This window comes from Schistocerca serialis, chromosome 6 (genome assembly GCF_023864345.2).
Source record: "Schistocerca serialis cubense isolate TAMUIC-IGC-003099 chromosome 6, iqSchSeri2.2, whole genome shotgun sequence".
NCBI lineage: Eukaryota > Metazoa > Arthropoda > Insecta > Orthoptera > Acrididae > Schistocerca > Schistocerca serialis.
In genome coordinates, this window is record NC_064643.1 from 425269052 (window position 1) to 425290312 (window position 21261).

Genomic DNA, 21261 nt, shown 5'->3' on the forward strand with positions numbered 1-21261 from the left:
TTCAATGTCCTCAGCATTAGATACGTTAAATTTTGTTTAACTAGTTGAAGTTAATGTAAGGTCAACAGTGTCATTTACTCGCTTTTTTTATATCCTGTGACTTTTCATCTATCGATACGGACATTTCTTTTTTCCACTGACTAGATTTTTCAAGTAGAAACGAATCAACATTTTGTTTAGTGCTTAACTTTAGTTGATCAATTTTTTCAGACAATTCCGATACCTGCTGTACTACAGAGTCTTGAGTTGATTTTACTACAGTGAGATTTTCTTCTAGTGTTTGTACAGCACCATAGATGCCACTGATCTCTGTCTGTACTTTTTCGAGTTTCTGATTACACCTGAGATCACAAGTTTTCTGTAATTGTAACATATTCTGCTTAAACTTGCAGTTCTCTTCTTCCATTTGCTTTTCTATCTTCCAAAAATACTCTTCTCTTTCTACCTCTTTCTGTGCAAGATATTCCTCTCTTTTTAATTCTTTCTGTTTTATAAATTCAGACATATCAGCTTTAAACATCCTATCTCTTTCTTCTAAACGTGCGTCACGTTCTGCCAGCCGGGAATCCCGTTCAGCCAATTTCGTTATGCGTTCTTCCATTTACAAGTCACTCTCTTTTCGCTCGGTATCACGTTCTTCCATCTTACATATAAAATGGAACAACATATTCATATGAAAGGGTGGAAGAAGCATTCGCCAACTCGAGAAGTTTCTCTTTGATCATTAATTACTGTTACTTGAGCCTCCACGACATCCGGAATATTTTCTATCTCATCTTCGGAAGTCGTGAGCACTTTCAGTTCGTCCAGTCTTTATCTTGGCCCATTTTCTGTGTCGAGAGAAATAACGTTATCTACATTTTTGACTCATTTCCTCTACCGATTCTTCTCTGATTTCAGATTCATCTTTGTCGTGATCTAATTTACCTTTTCTGGTTCTCTTTGACATTTTGAAAATTATTATACTCTAATTAACAGTTTACTAAACCTTCCTGCACAATAAGCACTCAGTTGTTCTTATGGCTGCACACAATGTTACACGGATACACAAATAATGGTACAAGGATTTGGGTGCTGCACCACAATGAATAAACTTTTGACTAGTACCTACTAACCTGTGTTGTTCAGTTCTTCACTGATAAGTGTTTCGTTTTGTGGAGGCGGCGGATGTGCAGTCAGCTTGGGCAGCAACAGCGCCGCCCAGCCCTCACGCTGCCGGAAGTCGTCGCTCTCAGCAGTCGGCGGCCTCCGCGTAGTCGAAGTCGGCGCGTCGTCGTAGCTCGGTCAGCACTGCGTCCTCCGGCGTCCACTCGAAGTTCTGCGTTGTCGTATTGTGGTGCAAATGTGCCGCCTACACCTTTCTTGCTACTTAAAGTCCTATGTTCTTAATCTCAGGGTCATGCTTCGTGGATTCGAGCCCTCCGTTATGGGCATCACTTTTTTTGTAACTTCTCCTTTCCCTGATTGATTGTCCGCCAGCGTGACGGATTGCCGTCCTCCGAGCCCGGGTTCGATTCACGGCTGGGTCGGAGATTTTCTCCGCTCAGGGACTGTTGTTGTCTTCATCATCATTTCATCCCCATCCAGCGCGCAGGTCGCCCAATGTGGCGTCGAATGTAATGACCGGCACCAAGGCGGCCGGACTTGCCGCGCAAGGGGCAAACGCTCATTTACATTTCCACTGATTCTTTGTTAATGAATGATTCTCAGGCTCCGGCTGGCTCGCTGTAGAATGTTTGCGAGGAAAGTCACAAAAAGAATTGCCTTGCTCCACTGTATTTACGCCGAGTGTGTGCTAGTTGTACCGTCTTCAAAATGGTTCAAATGTCTCTGAGCATCAGTCCCCTAGAAATTAGAATTACTTGAACCTAACTAACCTAAGGACATCACACACATCCATGCCCGAAGAAGGATTCGAACCTGCGACCATAGCGGTAGCGCGGTTCCGGACTGAAGCTCCTAGAACTGCTACGTCACAGCGGCCGGCTTACCGGCTTACGTAGATGAATATTTCTCCCTGACGTGTACGAGCCTAGCTACATGTAAATGCATACAAACTTAGATTTTTGCCCTAATCATGATTACAGCGTATATACATCCAGAGTTTTTCTATGAAAGTTAACAATTCACGTGAGCTAAATAGTGTGAATCAGTACGATAACTTTCTAGAGCGCCAAAGAATATCTATGAATGCTGCGCTTTGTTGGTTATCTATCTTGTCGGACAGATAAATGTTTCATTAGCACGTAATATTACATGGGTTGAAAGAAATGTCAAACACTGCAAATTCACTTTATGTTGGTTTATTCTAGTCTATGCACATCCTATCATTGTTTTAAAGATGTAACCTTTCTTTGATATGGGTTGACTTAATTACGTAAATTCAGCCAAAGAGTTTACAGCAAGATACAGACTACGCCATTTACATTAATGCAGTTTAGGTATATTCCTCACACTTTACACTATTCATCACTTCCTATCAGTTGAACTAATAATTGTCTATCGCATTGGGTCTAAATTCAGTCTTTCGTTGATAATAATCAAATTAAGACAATATATTCGGTTATTTTCCTAGCTTGAATTACTTCAAAGATATTTTCAAGGTTGCTGATTTACCTCTTTCAATTTTTAATCATTTCTAGCAGATCGCAAACCTTCAAATGTAAGCAACCATCTCGTATCGCCTACCAGTATTACGTACGAGCGCGCAAGTTCAGTTACGACACGACAAGCAAGCGCCAGAAGCAGATTAACAATGTAAAAATTTAGCCACTGTATTTCGCAGTGTCCTCAAAGAGAACTCACAAGGAGTATTCTTTGAGGTCTCTTGTTATACTCCGTGGTCTACAAGCCTCCTACTTTGAGATATACTATTATTTTATCTTGAAACTATTTATTTTTTATTCTTTTCCAAAACATTAAGTTAGTTTGCTACCAAGATTCTTTTCTATTTCTTTTTATACTACTTTCTTTTCAGTCTACTTGCTGCTAGTCATGCAGTGTTAGAGGGACTCCGACTTTTTTATGAAATATGGATCTTCGGCTTGAGGCTTGTATTGTGGTGTGAGGACTAGATTTATATTTTTCATTTTTGCGTCCATACGGTAGCGGCGTTACACCGATCATTAACCGTTTTGAGCTATAGTGAGCTGTGGTGATTGGAACGGTCGTCGCCTAGGGGTCTGAATACCGGGAGTGTTCAACGTGGCTCAGCTGTGGCGTATATTTAACTAAGAGAACTCTGCGGAAGGAGGAGCCCGAAAACTTGTCACGCTACTCATATGTACTGTATTCAGATGGTTATTTTCGTGTCCGTTCCAGAGACAAATTCTCATAATTGTGTTTTCTTTTGTATCCGTTTGCATTGAGCAAAGATAGACGAATGAGGAACTGCAGTAACTGTGATAGGATACGTGCATTTGTTACATTCACTTCTGGTTTTAAAGTTTTTCTTGGCCCAGGTATCACTTGAAATTAAATTAAACGTTTCATTGAAAAGTTTTTTGACAAATTGTTTTAAGTCAATTATTTCGTGTTTGGTTTTAAGAGTATCAGTGGATTTACTTAATGCTCTGTTGCAGGTTGCAAATATCAGTCTGGAGTTTGACCTCGGCACGTGGAGAGAGTAACTGACACGTGCTGTGTGTGGACTGCCTTGACAGTTCGGGTAACAGAGATTCCGACGCCGGGGGAAATTAAGACGTCTACTGAGGTTTAAGTTTACGTGAGAGCTGTGCACCATGGAAAGGAATGCTATACAACATGGTCGTCCAAAACGAAGATTTAACGAGGCTCCTGGTGGGAAATGTATCTGATAGTCCACTTGATCCGAGTCATTACCTCGAGATCACATCGTGTAAAGACTGCGAAGGGGAAATTTTCATCATCGATACCTATATCTCCAATCTCCTTGCTAAATTATTGGTAACACCAGTAATGTAGTTTTATAAAATTTATATCTATAAAATTTCGTTCATAAAAGAGAACAAAATTCTCATTTCAATTATAAGCGTAATAGTGGTACATAAAGGAATAGGGGATTTTTTACAAATGTAATATGATGATACTTGTTGCAGTTAAATGGATCACCATCATTTGGTTAAGACTAGTAAAAGACCAAATATAAATACAGAAGTCTTGTATTATATTGAAAAATACCATGAACGTTTATAAACCGGAAAGAATTACTGAAACTGTCTCAGTGGTGCAATGTCTTTATACGCTAGAAATTAGACGCAGATATAACGTTCTTACATGTCTCTTTAATAAAACTTCCATTTCTCTCTCTGTGTGTCTCTCTCTCCCTGTCTCTCACTCACTTACTCCTCCCTGTATCTCTCTTCCCCCTCCCCCTCTCTCTCTCACCCACACACACTCACTCTCTGTCCGTCTCTCTCTGACTTCGAAAGTTCACAGGGCTTATTAGTAAAGTTGTTTTTGAATGAGTTCTGCACATTAACAGGATATCAACATGAAAATTATTAACAAAATAATTGTAGTTCTTTCATTAGTACCTTCCGATTATTAATGGCACATTGCATTGTAAGGATGTTGGTTCACAATTTGAACAGACGAACATTTAATATCAAAATTTAATATTACTTTCAAAACTATAACAGCAGTTTCCATCAGTATAAATGCATTGTGATGTATTAATGTCATTTGCTTCAAGCAAATGGCCTTACTGTCAAGAGTGCATGAAGCGTCGACTTTTATTGCGCGTAATGATAACATTTCCAGAAGTATATTACGGAAAATGTCTGTCGCGAACACATTTCCTCGTATATTTCTACGTTACAGTTTTACCAAAATGTAGGTAATCGCACACTTTCAAAACATCTGACCTATTCTCACATACTCTACTGGCCATTAAAATTGCTACACCAAGAAGAAATGCAGATGATAAACGGGTATTCATTGGAAAAATCTATTATACTGGAACTGACATGTGATTACATTTTCGCGCAATTTGGGTGCATCGATCCTGAGAAATCAGTACCCAGAACAACCACCTCTGGCGTAATAACGGCCTTGATACGCCTGGACATTGAGTCAAACAGAGCTTGGATGGCATGTACAGGTACAGCTGTCCATGCAGCTTCAACACCATACCACAGTTCATCAAGAGTAGCAACTGGCGTATTGTGACGAGCCAGTTGCTCGCCCACCATTGACCAGACGTATTCAGTTGGTGAGAGATCTGGATAATGTGCTGGCCAGGGCAACAGTCGAGCATTTTTTGTATCCAGAAAGGCCCGTACAGGACCTGCAACATGCGTTCGTGCCTTATCCTGCTGAAATGTAGGGTTTCGTAGGGATCGAATGAAGGGTAGAGCCACGGGTCGTAACACATCAGAAATGTAACGTCCACTATTCAAAGTGCCGTCAATGCGAACGGGAGGTGTCTGAGAGGTGTAACCAATGGCAGCCCATACCATCACGCTGGGTGATACGCCAGTATGGCGATGACAAATACACGCTTCCAACGTCCGTTCACCGCTATGTCGCCAAACACGGATGCAACCATCATGATGCTGTAAACAGAACCTGAATTCATCCGAAAAAATGACGTTTTGCCATTCGTGCATCCAGGTTCGTCGTTGAGTACACCATTGCAGGCGCTCCTGTCTGTGATGCAGCGTCAAGGATAACCGCAGCCATGGTCTCCGAGCTGATAGTCCACGCTGCTGCAAACGTCGTCTAACTGTTCGTGCAGATGGTTGTTGTCTTGCAAATATCCCCATATGTTGACTCAGGGATCGAGACGTGGCTGCACGATCCGTTACAGCCATGAGCGTAAGATGCCTGTTATCTCGACTGCTAGTGATATGAGGCCGCTGCGATCCAGCACGGCGTTCCGTATTACCCTCCTGAACCCACCCATTCCATATTCTGCTAACAGTCATTGGATCTAGGCGAAGGCGAGCAGGAATGTCGTGATACGAAAAACCTCAATTGCGATAGGCTACAGGCTACGTTTATCAAAGTCGGAAACGTGATGGTATGCATTTCTCCTTCTTACACGAGGCATCACAACAACGTTTCACCAGGCAACGTCGGTCAACTGCTGTTTGTGTATGAGAAATCGGTTGGAAACGTTCCTCATGTCAGCACGTTGGTGGTGTCGTCAGCGGCGCCTACCTTCTGTGAATGCTCTGAAAGGCTAATCATTTGTATATCAGAGCATCTTTTTCCTGTCGGTTAAATTTCGCGTCTGTAGCACGTCATCTTCGTGGTGTAGCAATTTTAATGGCCAGTATTGTATATCTTTCCCTCATCTATAAATTGTATCTATTTCTCATTTTTTTGCTTTATTTGCTTTCATATGCAATTGACAGAGCGAAAACCACTTCTTGTCACTAATGGGTCTAGCTGTAAACATTCATGTCAATTCAAATACTTTACAGCGAAAATGCAAAACCCCACAAATCAATAATGGGTGAAAACAGTATGCATCGAATCGTGAGAATCAATTAGGTAATGTTAGACGTGACAGCGTTAACTGCGTACAGGTTGATTTTAATTAGAGCATGCATCATTTGAAACTTCTGCAACTTCAACTGACACTACCCAAATTCATAATATGGAGTTAGAAATATGTACGTTCCAATTCTACTTTATTTTTTGTCCATAATTACTGCATCCAGTGCGCTGGTACGTATTCATTCCATTTCTAGCTGACTATCAATAATGACCAATTTCGTAACCGTGGGTATTGTCCATCTCTCACCCACTGGAAAGAAAAAACCTTACACGAACATGTGAATGTGATATTTCTGAAAGAAAGCTATGTCACATAGTATTTGAACATTAGTATACGCCACGTGACAGTAGTACCAATTCAGCGAATATGGAGTGAAATTGTAAACGTAATCCGTGCGAAAAAAAAAGAAACGCTAGATTGTAGTTAATGCTTAACTCTATCATTACCATTAAATTCGCCGGCTGTAGTGGCCGAGCGGTTTGAAGCACTACGGTAAGAAACCGCGCGACCGCAATGGTCGCAGGTTCGAATCCTGCCTCGATTATGGATGCGTATGATGTCCTTAGGTTAGTTAGGTTTAAGTAGTTCTAAGTTCTAGGGGACTGATGACCTCAGCAGTTAAGTCCTATAGTGCTCAGAGCCATTTGAACCATTTTTTGAACCACTAAATTCGTCAAAGTGCCTTCGTTTCACATGGGGTTAAGAAGCACCTTCAGGCCCTTATTCGGTGACTGCATATCACACACAATTGTCCAACGGAGGACCACTACTGACGGAACCGCTGACCGTGACTTAGATCCACCAGTAATGTTCTCGATCAGACTGCCTGTGTGATCAGGTGCCACACTCGTGGATTTTCTCTGAAAGTTTGGTGCAGCGGTTTCTAAGCTGAATTAATTGTTACATATCTTTGTGAAGGAAATTTAAATTAGTTATCTACATCTATACTCCGCAAGCGTGTGACGAAAAATACGTTATGTACCATTGTGCCAATCGCGAATGGTTCTCGGGCAGAACGAGTGCCGATAAGACTCTGTGTGGATTGGAATCTGTATTGAAATGAAAAGTCGTGTGGCTAGAGCCTCCTGTCCAGTAGACTGGTCGCCTAGTGTAAGTCATTTTGATTTGACGTTATTTCGGTGACTTGCGCTTCGTAGGGAATGACATGTTGACGATGATGATGATGATGAAGACAACACAACACCCAGTTCTGAGCGGAGAAAATATCCAACCCAGCCGGGAATCGAGCCCGGGCCCCTTAGCATGGCATTCCGTCGCGCTGAGCACTCAGTTGTCGAGTCGGACGGAATCGCGGTTAGCTTCGCAGTTCTTTCGAATGGGAGGGAGAAATATAATTTTCGACTATTGTAGGACCGTAAACTCTAGCAGGTTCAAGAGTAAGTCACACCGTTATGCAGAATGCCTCTCTTTCAGCCTCTGTCACTGGAGTTACTTGTCGTCACTGTAATGCATACTAAATGAATCCGGGTCTTCTTTGTTTCCTCTGTCGATGACAGACTGACGAGCAATGTCCTTCGAACATGTCGAAAGATTAGATACCACACACATTTTCAACTGTCACCGTTGACTTATATCAACGCCTGTGTGCAGCTAGGGGTATTCATTTCATTGAAATACTGAACTATTGGTCGAACGAGGGCTTCGTAAGCTTCGCCCCTTCCTGACGGTCGTCATTCCATAGGACTCTTCCAGTTAGATTTAATCTGCCATTTCCCTTTACTGCTACTTGTTTTATTTGGTTGTTATACTTCAAATCCCTGCACATGCATACTAATAGATATTTTATGGAAGTAATTGCTTTCAGTATTTTCCTGCCGTGCGCTATTAGCTTTGGTAATGGTAGTAATTGTGAAGCACCGATAATAACTTTTATTGCAGGCAGTCCACGATAGCACCAGAAGCCCACCTGCTGCAGAGTAAAATAGTAATACTACATATAACACAAATGTACGTACGCTGATAAAATGAATACCACACAGTACAAATGAAGCGCTGGAAAAATGTAACATTATTACCCGAAAATTTGTGTACTAAGGACATGTACTTCAAGAACTACATCATCGTCGAAATCGACTGTAATATATTTATTGCATGTACGTTTAGTTAATTTCCACTTACAATACTTTTGAAACATTTCTCAGAAGCCTCAAGCCGCACATAACATTTGCCTAAATGTCCAGCATGCATGTAAAAGCAAATATTGTTTTCCAGTACTTGTGCAGCACAAATACGATATAATAGTGCAATTTTGGATTATACTCGTATTTGTGCTAAAAACGCATAAGAAAGCGATGTGTACCTTTACAGATGTGCTTGCTATTGAGTCAAATGGGATTAGGAGCTTTAGGGTTGTGATAAGTCTTTGAAAAAGACAAACAGTCGGAAGTACTAATAGCATGGACAATAAAAACGCTGCTGCCTGTTTGGACCATGGTTTTTTTTTTCTTAAAACGTGTAACGTCCCCTTAGAAAATGATTAATGACTGTGCTGATAAACTTCTTACCTTATTTGATTTTCAAACAGCTGAGCAAAACTGAACGTACTCAGACATTTCTCTCTTTACTTATTCTGATCATCACTAAACTGACACACATTATTTTTTTTTGTCGCAACACAATATGACTTTCAATAATCCCTACAGAAGAATGGCCCCGACTAACAATACCTTTCATGAATCGCTTACCTCACAAAAATCTTCGTTACTCGAACGCCAATACTGCTAGCTAAATGAAGATTCTAACTATTGAAGGCACTAACTACTGATAGGCATAGTTAGCAAATGAAAGATTTTGATAGAGAACAAACAATGTATTTACCTTAATAGCATTCAAGAGTCATAATATATATATATAATTTTGTGACATTCAATTAAACTAATTTCCTTTTTCCGACGGACACACACCCAGATCGTCCGCTCAAAACTCTGGCATCTCCCTCCCCACATCCATCACTGCTGGCGGCTCACCTCCAACTGCACAACGCTACGCGCTGTTCGCATCCAGCTGCCCAAAACTACAATAGAGAATATTCCAACAATGACAGCCAGCCACAGATTGCACACAACACAGTCAGTGATTTTCATACAGAGTGCTACGTGGCGTTACCAACACAGAAACCTAAACAGCCTACTTACAAAGTCCCCATGCTCCCCACAAAAATCTTACGAATGGTTTTGGGTAGTGCCCAAGACATATTTGCAAATTTTTTTTATATTAATGCTAACAAATATATCAAATGAACACAATTATTGATACACTGTTAGCCAAAAGCAAAAATTGTCCACTGTCCATAAAGACAGTTCTGATCATTCATCACAGTAGTAATTACATTGCGCAAAGTCTGGTCAGTAAAAGAAAATGCATACGAAAGTAGTGGATTTCCACCCAGTCTTGAAGAAGTAATGTTGTCTTTCCAACGGAAAGACAGTGCTGAGTCTTGACATGCAGACAGGTAATAGGCCACAACAGAGCAAACCCACGGCACAGTCGAAGTTTTGAAGAATATTGGTAGGTAGGTCATCGTAGAGCAGACCCACAGTAGTCCTGGAAGAGATTATTGTATTGGTGGGGCACCAAAGGTGCAGACCCACTGTAGTCCTTGTAGAGATAATGGAATTGGTGGGCCATCAATGGTACAGACCAACTGTAGTCCTTGTAGAGATGGCCTGCAGCCATCTGTTGCGACTGTGCGGGTGCTCAATCACCGTCGAAGAGTCTTGCGGAGAATATAGCAAGTCCATAAACAACCACTTGTGCTCTCACAAATAAAATTTTTGAAATGTCATTAAAACCAGCAATGCTGTTAACCAGTCCCTTGCTGAAATATCAACACATGTAAAAACGCTAACAGACCCCTTTTTTTAACATATTCTACATATACTATGACCAACAGAAACGTGTGCTGTGAAATGAACTTAATTTGAAGAACTGGTGTCCATACAATTTCAAATTTACGCAGAAGAATACAAAGATACAGAATACATCATTAAAGAACATAATAATACAGATAACATTTGTAGTAATAGATGCTTTACGAAAGAATAGAAATAAACATATACATCAGTGTTACAGGAATTATGACATAAGTAAATAAATGAAATAATGAGAAGAGCTTTCGAAACATTAACTTCACACATGAGCGTTAACACAGAACAGAATATATAATGTCTAAAAATCTTAACAAAGTAAATATCATATTATTAATGCAAATTATATTTGAGGATAAGAGTATCTCTCATCACAGTGAATATAGATTTTCAAACAGCTGAGCAAACTTGAACGTACTCAAACATTTCGCTCTAGTTAATCTGATCAACAGTAAACTGACCCACAATATTTTTTTTTTTTTTAGCGCAACGCAATCTGACTTTCAATAATCCCTACAAAAGAATGACCCTGACTAACAATAACCTATACCTTTCATGAATCATTTACCTCACAAAAATCTTGTTTACTCGAACTACTGCAATACAGCGACCGTCAATACTGCCAGCTAAAAGAAAGATTCTAACAATTGAAGGCACTAACTACTGATAGGCATAGTTAGCAAATGAAAGATTTTGATAGAGAACAAACAATGTATTTACCTTAATAGTGTTCAAAAGTCATTATATATCTCAGTTCATGACATCCTGTCTTACAAATTTCCTTTTTCTGACGGACACACGTTCAGATCGTCCGCTCTCAAAACTCTGCCATCTCTCTCCCCACATCCACCCCTGCTGGCGGCTCACGTCCAACTGCACAACGTTACGCGCTGTTCACCTCCAACTGCCAACACTACAACAGTGAATATTCCAACAATGCCATCCAGCCACAGATTGCACACATCACAGTCAGTGATTTTCATACAGAGTGCTACATGACGTTACCAAAATAAAAACCTTAACAGCCTACTTCCAAACGTAATGAGACGGTTGACCCCCTCAAGAACAGCAGCTAAAAGTGTATTAACGGTATAAAAATAAGGTTGCTGATGAATCGTTGTGTTAGATACAATAGATACACGGTTATGTGGCCCTCAGTTCTCATATTACTCTTGCATTGCCTGTCGCAGCAACAAAACGTTGGTTGCTGAAACACATTTCTTTAATAGATCCATTATAAGCATTGAAGTTGGAGGATTGCTTTATGGTTCTTGTATTTTGCGTAAATCACTCGGAGACAGTCTAAAGAGAGTTTCAAAAACATGTCATATCATTCACATTAAGGTTTTCCTGTCGTTTCCCAGCATTTACAAGCGTAGGAAACAAGGACATGGCTCAGTGTATAATGCGCAGTGGACTTAGAATCTCGGTAACTTCTACTGCCTGTACATTTCTTCTCTTTCTTTTGCCGCATGGGCGCAAGGCCAACACAATTATCAACGGTGTTGTGATTAATTGAATGTATGTCCGTATCCCTTCCTGTAGCCATCCCCCGCCCCCCCCCCCCCCTCTAACACATCTGGACCAAATGCATGCGTGCGCCAACCGTCTACGAGTAGTGTTATTAATCTGAAAACCAGGGAAAGTTGTCTAAGTCTTTGGGAATCGATTAAATGTTTCACGATTACGATTCGACGCCGTTACTCAGCCAAAAGAACGTAGAAAAGGGAGTAAAACCAAATCCTGGCTAGCCAGCATTCGCCGAGAGCTTTCTATCCTCGAATTAGCGCTTTACCACTCATGCCTGTACGGGCGAGTTATACGATTAAGTAAACAACATACCAGCATTAATCAATCCGATAAGTTTTCAACATCGGCCAACAATTTCTTGGTCCCGAATAATTGCGTCAAGATATTCAGTCTATTACTGCTCACACCAGCACTATTCAGGGTGTTTCTGTAAGAGTGTGCAAAGATGTAATAGGACATAGAGAATGCTCCATTGTACAGTTTGAGGTAGAGAACCTGGGGTCAGAGAAACCAGCTGAGGGAAATATGGAGGCAAACTTGGCTACCGATTTGTCAAGGATTAATGTTTTCTACATTTCTTACAACATAACATATGTACATGTTTATATACGTACTTCACTGTATATTTACATGTACATTCTTTTTTCCCTGCAAGGAAACAGGGAGGACGAGCCAGATTACTGGGATGTCATGATGCAGGCTTTATTTACTTTATTTTTCCATAAAGTGACTCTGTAGTATCGTATGTACATTGTCCCATGACAGAATGTGCTATGAAACAACGACAAACGCCCTCATTACTCAGTGCTGTTCAGAGATGTGCAGTACAATACAATGGAGCAGTACCGGTACAGTCTTGCAGAACTCGCTGACACGCACCTTGTATGCGAGTGGTCCTCATGTTGCTAGGTCCCTCTCGTTTTCTTCTTTCCAATGAACCAGTCTTACGCATTCGTCAGTCGAGAGAAATAAACACTCGTCGTGGCGGAGGACACCTGTTAGAAAGTCGTTCCCGGCACAGCCTTTCAGCAACGAGTGCATTGCAACGTAGGCCACCATTCGTCGATGTCATGGTTGCATTGTGGTCGATGGCCATCAGATTCAGCCCATTTTGTAAGATGCAGTACAAATGGTACGTTCATCGTGTCGTTGTTGGTATTTGCAATTAACTGTAACTAATGTAACAAAAGCTACACAATAATGTGATTTTATTCCTATTATCTCCTTAAGCTGGCTCCTCCGAACCCAGATTCCCAGCGTCAAATTTTTCACTCGAGTATCCTTATGTCCTGTTAAATTTTGGCACACTCTTATGAAAACACCCTGCAGGTGTCATTAATGTAACTCTTCAGCTGTTATTTTACCACAGATTACTGTTCTCTCCTTTTAAAGCCATACAAATAGTGTGCATGGAGCCTGATTTTTATTGGTGCACTCTACCAGTCTACGCATAGCAATTAAAGAAATTTTGCAACATTAATCTTCAGTTATTACTGTTAACCAGTCCGCCTTTGTAAGTGAGAGGCTGGCGTGCTAGACTACGTCGCGTAGAGCCCCATTTCGATTCCCAGCCTAGTGGGAGGTTGCTTCTTGTTTTTTACCCTGCACAGGAACTACGTGTTATGTTGACTTTAGAGTCATTTTACCATCACTGACGTGCAAGTCACTTTAGAGGTAACAGAAAAGATGACTTACGTTTGGCAGCTGAGGAACGAGAGGTTGTGCCTCCCGGAAAATGATATCATATGATCATTTCATTTCCATTACTCATCAGAAATAACATTATGATGATCTACCACTTATTCTTCACTCTAATTCAAACATGCGAAACGGTACAGTTCGTGACGACGTACACTCTCTGACATGAAAACTGGCCAATGAGCCGTCTCACGCATCGATCAGGACATGGGACAAATAACATGGCCACGTTGGTAACACGCTAAGTCTGGTTATCTGCACAAACTGGCAACATTGCAGGTTTTTCAGTTCCTAGAGGAAATCTTGCCTTCTAGCTGTTCTGCTACGTCGAAGCCCATGGTCTAGCGATAAGCTGTGTGATATCTAAGTACAATTTCTGGCGGTGTAAACCGATTGTTGTCTAAACTTTTATACCGCCGTTTGTCTGAATTGTTAACTACTGAATGTAATGGTACTAACAGTAAATTCAATAACGTTTTTGCGAATAGTTTCGAGCCAGGCCACCCGTGTCGGAACACCTTATTCGTCAGAGAAATCTGGGGCCCTTTTTCTGGCCCCCCAGCAGCGTGTCCATGATAACCACCAAGTGAGAGCTTTACAGCTATGCGTATAAGGCATAATCGTAGATGGTATAGATAGCTAGCAAACACAAGTGAAGGGGTGGAGTATGCATGAAACGAGCTCCTTGGAATCAAAAAGATTCATCATCTCTATGGGACAGTTTAAGTTTTGTCGAGATAACAAGAATAAAATCAAGCGAATTTAGCACGATAAAAGAGCCCCACACACTTCAATCACTGTTATGAAAACAGAGTTGCCAAACAAAGCCTACAGAGTTGCAAGTTATGAGTACACAAGTGTCAAAATCAATTCGTTTTAATAGCTGGGGTCCTGTACGATTTCGGGCATCCGGTCTAGCACGAGCCCTTGTGCTCTCAAAATTTCAGACATTTGGTGTGACTGGCGGTCTAAAAAGAGTAGAAACCTGAATAATCCACCAACGAGTATTATTCTAATTTCTGTGACTCTGATCATTTTTAACGCTTATTAGGGATACTGTTTATGAGCACTGACGACATCCTACACAATTTAATAACATAGGAATGGGTGACCAATGCTTTCAGAAATGCCTTTGTAATATTCAAATTTGTCTTGGATGTAAGCGTGATTCTTTTGTAAGAAATGTTGTTTTCCCTTTTCCAGTATAAATTTTAGATCTGTTTTATTTCTGCAGACATCAAATAGTTTACTGCCTACCAAACTAAACATCCGCTTCCGTCTGACTTAATTCGACTGCTGTTTCTTTCCCTTCAGTTTATGTCTATAGTCCAAAAGAATGAATAGTGTCATGATGTTTGCTATTTGCCAGCAGGCGAGAACACCGTCAATTAATGGATTTTTCAGTTTCCAGAACCCTCAAATCGAAAGATATGAAAGCAATTTATCATATTCACTGTGACGCTGTGTCCTGAAGTCGGTACTTTTTCCTGCGAATTTAGTACATGACTGCATCCAAAAGGCATTGTTAGTACAGAACTAACAGCCCATTTATATAGTAATTACTGTTGAGATGTAATCGTTGAAGTGCTTTGCTAAGTTACGTGAGGATTCATTCTGTCGCCAATTGTAATTCTCTCACTTTTGCCTGCCTCGTTCATATTGTAAATCGTTACATTGCTGGCAGTACGTACTTAACACTGACATGCCGAAAGGCTTTCTTTGTTGTATAGCATCAAATCGATTTAGCTGCAAGCCGTAAGCATCCAAAATTTCGAATATAAAGAAAATGTGGAATTGTGAGAGTGCTGGACTGTTTGTTGGGATCCGATCACGCATATTTCCAGCTACGAAAACGCATTCTTCTCGCCGAGAGAGTTTAAAAACCTCGCAATGTCATGAACATTGTCAAAAACGGTTCAAATGGCTCTGAGCACTATGGGACTTAACTTCTGAGGTCATCAGTCCCCTAGAACTTAGAACAACTTAAACCTAACTAACCTAAGGACATCACACACATCCATGCCCGTTGCAGGATTCGAACCTGCGACCGTAGCGGTCGCACGGCGCCAGACTGTAGCGCCTAGAACCGCATGGTCACTCCGGCCGGCGAGCATTGTCAGGCAGCTCTGTTGTGAGAAGAGTGTTTTGTGGGTGCAGGCAGTGGCGGCTGCTGTGTAAGAGCTGATGAGTGCGTGATGACCCTAATTTTCGAGACCTTGCTGTTTTATTGATTTGAATGTTTTGAATGCTACAATCTGAAAGGTACGGCACTTAAATCTAGCGCGCTACTGCTCCACTAGACTCTGTGAAACTGGGAATCAGGGTCACGAGCACACCTTCAGTTGTGCACGTGTTAAGGAGCTTTTGTCCATGTGCAACACGCGTGACGTAATTGCCTTAAGGATTGGAGTGGAGTGTTTGAGGGTAGAGACCAAACAGCGAGGTCATCGTTCGGTAATTGCCTTAAGGGCCAAATACATACAGATTTGATAAGCAACGGGAACGGTTTACGATGTGTACAGGTAGCCCTTGCACTCAACTAGAAGTCCAAGTCAGTGCCATCAGATGGGAGCACACTGCGGCAGAATTTTATCCGCATTCGCTCGACATAGATCCTGCTAGATGATACCACACTCCCCACATATGCTAATTCGGTTAGCTATATACTGTAATAAATTTATTCGGACGTCAGTATATGTTCAAGCTGTACTGATAGCAAATATATTTTGCAGGTTTTTGAATGAGTTACAGTACATTAGGCTGTGAATTTTATCACACAGTAATGCATTTGAGGTGCTGAGAATCATAAGGTCATAAACCACATCACCGTCGATTGTGAGGTTGTAGCATTTATTCATGCTTACGAAATCTGTTGATTTTATGGTGAGTCAGGTGTATCTATGATGGAGGCCCACATTGTATATATGAAAATTCACGAGCGGCTGTATCACCGGCTTCTCTGATATTCACTTAAATGAGGGGTCGACAGCAGTGTGCTTTAGACCATACGAATCACAGCGCCTTGTTTGTGTTCTAGGCAAGTGAGCATGTTAGTATACATTACTACTTGAATTTAATCATTTTCAGAAACGGCATTTCGTGTTTGGAGTTGGTTGTTTACTGTGCAGGAATCAGCTTTCGTGTACAGTGTGAACATGAACTCTATCGAATCTATTTTGAATGCTAACAGTGAAGACTGGTTGTATGCCATGCTTGGGTAGCTCAGTAGGTACAGCACATTCCTGCGAAAGGCAAAGGTCAAGATTCCGAGTCTCGGTCCAGTACAAAGCTTTAATCTGCTAGGAAATGTTGTATCAGTGCATACTCTGCTGCAGTGTGAAAATCTCGTTCAGGGAACAGAAAAGTAAATTACCAGGAAAAGTTAGCCACAAAGAAAGTAGGGCCTCCGTGAACAGACCCTTTGATACAGAGAGAGAAGATATCAAATAAGCGTGACTACAAGCGATCATTTAACAAGGAAGTGTACAGTCTGCAAAAGTTTTTGTGTGGGTGCAACGTAATAATACCTGATTTTCAGCTCAGAATTAAATTCGTGAACTAATGCAACTCTTAGGGACCTTGTACATTTGTCCGAAAAAATGGAAAAGCACTTAAACCCCCACTTACACAAAAATTCGAAATGAAGAGTTGTAAAAGCTTACGCATTATTTCGCTATTACCTTACCCTTACTCAATTATGTACGAAACTAAAAATTCCACAAAATCAATTCTTCCTTTTGTCAGATAAGCTATACTGTTATTATTATTATTATTATTATTATTATTATTATTGTTACATACGTTACAGGTCTTTTATCAGACCACGCGAAACATTCATGACTACTTGTTTTTGCTGTTGTTCCAGTACTCCTTCATTCGTTCACTAAAGGCTCTCTTCCCCTCCGTCAGTCCACTTTGGCCTTTGGGCTTTAGGTACTGTTTTCTCTGATGTCATTACCCACTTGTACACCTGGTGTCTATAAAACTCCTTTGTCCATGACGTCCGCTGAATCTATCTGAGCTCTCTCCAGATCAATGTTGGCTTTTGTCATCCAGGCTGTAGTGGTCTTTTACGTGTCCATAAAAGTTTAGTCGCCTCTTTCTAATGTCCGCTGTGGTGTTGCAGAACTTCTCTGTGGTGTCCCTGGAGTGAAGCCTATAAGGTCAAATGTATGTTATGTCCTATGGGACTCAACTGCTAAGGCCATCAGTCCCTAAGCTTACACACTACTTAACCTAAATTATCCTCAGGACAAACACACACTCCCATGCCCGAGGGAGGACTGGAACCTCCGCCGGGACCAGCCGCACAGTCCATGACTGCAGCGCCTAAGACCGCTCGGCTAATCCCGCGCGGCGAAGCCTATATCCTTAGTCCGTGAGTTTTGGTCCAATAATTTCCCTAATGATTTTTCTCTCCTGTGTGAGCATGTTCTCAGGTTCGATCTTTGTGTGTAACATCAGTGTCTCATTGCCGTATAATACCTCAGGTTTGATTACAGAGATTTAGTGACTAATTTTGGTGTAGGTAGGCAGACATTTCTTGTTGTGAATATTCTGTGTTTTGTACAAGGCCATGTTGATCCTGATATACCTTGTGTTCAAATTTGGTATTTTTAATTTCTTGCAGAAGAAATCAGTTTAATGAAAGGAGATCTGTAGCTCTACTTTCTCTGTGCACTCTTTGAGGAAGTCCGTTTGCATGACCAGTGCCGCTGCTACTCAATCAAGTAGCTCGTAAATTGGTCTCACAAGGACCAAGTGCACCCCGCTTGCCAACAGCATTTGACAGACCCGGATGGCAACGTATCCATGTATTAGGCAACATTTACAGCGCCTAACGTCAGTTATATTCCTGAAACCAGTGGTACCATTTTGGCAAGGCCTTTGTTCTTGGAATCAAACAAGAGAAGAAAAATTGTGGAAACAATGAACTACCTTGTCTGTGTGACAGATATGGTGGTGTAAAATGTATGACAGTGTGCAACAGCATACTTGCCTATTTCTTCAGGATTTTTTTTTCATCTTCGGTCGCCATGCATTCCGATTTGTCTTGTGAATCTAGAATTTGATATATTACCCTGTGGCATCAATCTATTGCTATATTATGCATAATTCCTCTATGTTTTGGTGGCATTCCTAATATTATAGTTGTATATGACACCAGACCCTACATAAATATTGTCCGTTTGAGATTAATAGCCTGTACTGTCTTCCTGTTTCCTGTTTTTTGAACAAAGTCGTCAGACACGCACTTTTAGCTTTTGTTAAAATGAGCTTTATGTGCAAGCCGAACAGGATAAGTACGCAACTGATTTGTGGCTGGAGCAGGAAGTGGTTAGCAGTGAGGACATGGTGAGTTGTCGACGAATTTGTTCAGTTTCATAGAGCAGTTGAGATTTGGCAATATTGTTCATGATGCGTTCATTATCTTTCAGGATTTGTGCTCAGCGATGCTGCTTCATTCTCGTAATATTGTCATTTCATACTAATGAATTAATCTGAAGAGTCATGTTTATACAACATCAGCATCATTAATTTAATTTTTCGACCACACTTAAATTTCAGCTGGTTTTGTGTTTGAAGTTTGAACTGTCTGCTTTAAATACCGTCAGAGTAATGGACGAATGCCAAATGAAGTAGTGTCATGTATGCTGCTTGGCGCCATGCTCGTCTCGTGAGCTAAGGCAAGGGTAGTTGCTGGCTTGGACCTCGTTGGACTGGTTATGTGTATAGTTTTAGTCTCATTCTTGTTCTTTTTCTTATTTTTCTCTTTTCTCTTCAAATAGTACGGAATTCGGTAATAAAATTCTAAGAAACCTTATTGATTGCACCAGTCGAACAACCAGTCAGTTTTAATTTAAATAACATTTTTATTAAATTTCATTTTAAATCATCAACCTTCTTCTATAACTCAATAACCTTATTTCATTAATAGTTTCATATTGTTACTATTATTGTTGCTATTTCTTCTCTCACTGCAATTTTCCTATCCGTGTTTGGTACCAACGAATCTGGTAGGATGGACTGTGGGTGAGCGCTGGACCTTTCCATTGATAGGGTGTCTTGTGTGCTTCTGCGGTTCACATAGCAATAGCGCAGCTGCAAACACAATGGAGGGATACCCGTAAGACGCCAGCAAATGTATGGTTCTGGAAGAGGGGCAACAGCCTTATCACTAGTTACAGAGGTAAAAGTCTGCATGATTGACTCATATGGCCTTGTAACATCAACCGAAGAGGCTTTGCTCTGCTGGCAATGTGAACAGCTGAAAGCAAGGGGAAACTACAGATAGAGTTTTTCTCGACGTCATGTACCTCTACTTATTGTTAAAATATGATGAAATCCACTTGAGGAAAATGTACCATAGGTAAAAAACTCCCCTATTGGGATCTCCAGGCAGGGAGTATTTAGGAGAAGAGAATGTTGTCATCAGGAGATAAATAACTGGGGCGCTCTAGAGATCGGAGTGTGGAATATTAGATCCCTTAACTGAGTACATACGTTAGAAAAATTCAAAAGAGAAATTTATGGGTTGAAGTTAGATCTGGTTTAGATCAATGAAGCTGAGTACGAGGAGGAATGGAACTTCTGGTCACGTGAATATAAGCACGTAAATTAAAAACAAATATGGATAGTGCAGCAGTAGGTTTAATAATGAATAAGAAAAGGAAATGCATGTAAGCTACTATGGACAACGTAGTGAAAGCATTATCATGACCAAGTTACGCACTAAGCCCACACCCATCACAGTAGTACAATTTCATGTGCAATCTAGCGCTGCAGATAGTGAAGAGATTGAAGAAATATATGATGAGATATAAGACGTTATTAGGATAGTTAAGGGAGAAAAAAATTTAATTATGATGGGCTACTGGGATACGATAGTAGGAAAGGTAAGAGAAAGAAAAATAGTGGATGAATATCGACTGGGTGACAGGAATGAAAGAGGAAGCCACCCGGAAGAGCTTCGCACAGAGCATAATTTATCATCGCCAACGCTTCGCTTATAAATCGTGAGAGAAGGTCGTATACGTGGAAGAGACCTATGCACATCGGATAATTTCATATTCAGTATGTAATTTTAGGACAGTGATTCCGCAACCAGATCTTGTTATAATAGTTATACAGGGCTGATGAGGGCTCTCAGCACAATTTATTGGTTATAAACTGCAGATCAAATTGAAAAAATTGCGAAAAGATAGAAAATTATGGTAGTGGGACCACAATAAACCGAAAAAACCTTATGATTTTGAAAATTTCAGAGGGGATATTAGGCAACGATTGACTAGAACTGAGACTGACTAAACTTGCAACAGGGTTAAGTAGCAGTCGTTAGACGACAGATGTAAGGACTTAGAAATGTATGTCATTAGACGTACAAACTGAAAATGAAAGAGGCCTTTGGAAAAAAGAGAAGCATCTATATCAGTAACAAGAGCTCAAATGGAAAACCAGTACTAATCAAAGAAGGTAAAGCTTAAACATGGGAATAGAAGTAGAGGGTGCAGGTAAGGGAGATGAATATGAAAGCAGCATTATAGAAAGGGAAGTGAACGTAAGTGCGAATGATATGGGAGAGACTGTGAAAAGAATTTGATGGAGCAATGAAAGACCTAAGTCGAACAAGGTCCCTGGAGAATATGATATTCGGTCAGAACT